The following is a 3111-nucleotide window of genomic DNA, read 5'->3' as shown; positions in this document are numbered from 1 at the left end:
GGAGACACCTGGTCACAAGGATGTGGTTATGTGAGAGCAGGAGACACCTCGTCACAAGGATGAGGTTATGTGAGAGCAGGAGACACCTCGTCACAAGGACACATATGTGAGAGCAGGAGACACCTCGTCACAAGGATGTGGTTATGTGAGAGCAGGAGACACCTCGTCACAAGGATGTGGTTATGTGAGAGCAGGAGACACCTCGTCACAAGGACACATATGTGAGAGCAGGAGACACCTCGTCACAAGGATGTGGTTATGTGAGAGCAGGAGACACCTGGTCACAAGGATGTGGTTATGTGAGAGCAGGAGACACCTCATCACAAGGACACATATGTGAGAGCAGGAGACACCTCGTCACAAGGATGTGGTTATGTGAGAGCAGGAGACACCTCGTCACAAGGATGTGGTTATGTGAGAGCAGGAGACACCTCGTCACAAGGACACATATGTGAGAGCAGGAGACACCTGGTCACAAGGATGTGGTTATGTGAGAGCAGGAGACACCTCGTCACAAGGATGTGGTTATGTGAGAGCAGGAGACACCTCGTCACAAGGATGTGGTTATGTGAGAGCAGGAGACACCTCGTCACAAGGATGTGGTTATGTGAGAGCAGGAGACACCTCGTCACACGGATGTGGTTATGTGAGAGCAGGAGACACCTCGTCACAAGGACACATATGTGAGAGCAGGAGACACCTCGTCACAAGGATGTGGTTATGTGAGAGCAGGAGACACCTCGTCACAAGGATGCGGTTATGTGAGAGCAGGAGACACCTCGTCACAAGGACACATATGTGAGAGCAGGAGACACCTCGTCACAAGGATGTGGTTATGTGAGAGCAGGAGACACCTCGTCACAAGGATGTGGTTATGTGAGAGCAGGAGACACCTGGTCACAAGGATGTGGTTATGTGAGAGCAGGAGACACCTCGTCACAAGGATGTGGTTATGTGAGAGCAGGAGACACCTCGTCACAAGGATGTGGTTATGTGAGAGCAGGAGACACCTCGTCACAAGGATGTGGTTATGTGAGAGCAGGAGACACCTCGTCACAAGGATGTGGTTATGTGAGAGCAGGAGACACCTCGTCACAAGGATGTGGTTATGTGAGAGCAGGAGACACCTCGTCACAAGTATGCGGTTATGTGAGAGCAGGAGACACCTCGTCACAAGGACACATATGTGAGAGCAGGAGACACCTCGTCACAAGGATGTGGTTATGTGAGAGCAGGAGACACCTCGTCACAAGGACACATTTGTGAGAGCAGGAGACACCTCGTCACAAGGATGTGGTTATGTGAGAGCAGGAGACACCTCGTCACAAGGATGTGGTTATGTGAGAGCAGGAGACACCTCATCACAAGGATGTGGTTATGTGAGAGCAGGAGACACCTCGTCACAAGGATGTGGTTATGTGAGAGCAGGAGACACCTGGTCACAAGGATGTGGTTATGTGAGAGCAGGAGACACCTCGTCACAAGGACGTGGTTATGTGAGAGCAGGAGACACCTCGTCACAAGGACACATATGTGAGAGCAGGAGACACCTCGTCACAAGGATGTGGTTATGTGAGAGCAGGAGACACCTGGTCACAAGGATGTGGTTATGTGAGAGCAGGAGACACCTCGTCACAAGGATGTGGTTATGTGAGAGCAGGAGACACCTCGTCACAAGGACACATATGTGAGAGCAGGAGACACCTCGTCACAAGGATGTGGTTATGTGAGAGCAGGAGACACCTCGTCACAAGGATGTGGTTATGTGAGAGCAGGAGACACCTCGTCACAAGGACACATATGTGAGAGCAGGAGACACCTCGTCACAAGGATGTGGTTATGTGAGAGCAGGAGACACCTGGTCACAAGGATGTGGTTATGTGAGAGCAGGAGACACCTCGTCACAAGGATGTGGTTATTTGAGAGCAGGAGAAACCTCGTCACAAGGACACATATGTGAGAGCAGGAGACACCTCGTCACAAGGATGTGGTTATGTGAGAGCAGGAGACACCTCGTCACAAGGATGTGGTTATGTGAGAGCAGGAGACACCTCGTCACAAGGACACATATGTGAGAGCAGGAGACACCTGGTCACAAGGATGTGGTTATGTGAGAGCAGGAGACACCTCGTCACAAGGACACATATGTGAGAGCAGGAGATACCTCGTCACAAGGATGTGGTTATGTGAGAGCAGGAGACACCTCGTCACAAGGATTTGGTTATGTGAGAGCAGGAGACACCTCGTCACAAGGACACATATGTGAGAGCAGGAGACACCTCGTCACAAGGATGTGGTTATGTGAGAGCAGGAGACACCTCGTCACAAGGATGTAGTTATGTGAGAGCAGGAGACACCTCGTCACAAGGACACATATGTGAGAGCAGGAGACACCTCGTCACAAGGATGTGGTTATGTGAGAGCAGGAGACACCTCATCACAAGGATGTGGTTATGTGAGAGCAGGAGACACCTCGTCACAAGGACACATATGTGAGAGCAGGAGACACCTCGTCACAAGGATGTGGTTATGTGAGAGCAGGAGACACCTCGTCACAAGGACACATATGTGAGAGCAGGAGACACCTCGTCACAAGGATGTGGTTATGTGAGAGCAGGAGACACCTCGTCACAAGGACACATATGTGAGAGCAGGAGACACCTCGTCACAAGGATGTGGTTATGTGAGAGCAGGAGACACCTCGTCACAAGGACACATATGTGAGAGCAGGAGACACCTCGTCACAAGGATGTGGTTATGTGAGAGCAGGAGACACCTCGTCACAAGGATGTGGTTATGTGAGAGCAGGAGACACCTCGTCACAAGGATGTGGTTATGTGAGAGCAGGAGACACCTGGTCACAAGGATGTGGTTATGTGAGAGCAGGAGACACCTCGTCACAAGGACACATATGTGAGAGCAGGAGACACCTCGTCACAAGGATGTGGTTATGTGAGAGCAGGAGACACCTCGTCACAAGGACACATATGTGAGAGCAGGAGACACCTCGTCACAAGGATGTGGTTATGTGAGAGCAGGAGACACCTCGTCACAAGGATGTGGTTATGTGAGAGCAGGAGACACCTCGTCACAAGGATGTGGTTATGTGAG

Source organism: Pseudophryne corroboree (assembly GCF_028390025.1).
Source record: "Pseudophryne corroboree isolate aPseCor3 chromosome 3 unlocalized genomic scaffold, aPseCor3.hap2 SUPER_3_unloc_43, whole genome shotgun sequence".
In the NCBI taxonomy this organism is placed as follows: Eukaryota; Metazoa; Chordata; class Amphibia; order Anura; family Myobatrachidae; genus Pseudophryne; species Pseudophryne corroboree.
This window is presented reverse-complemented; position numbering follows the sequence as displayed.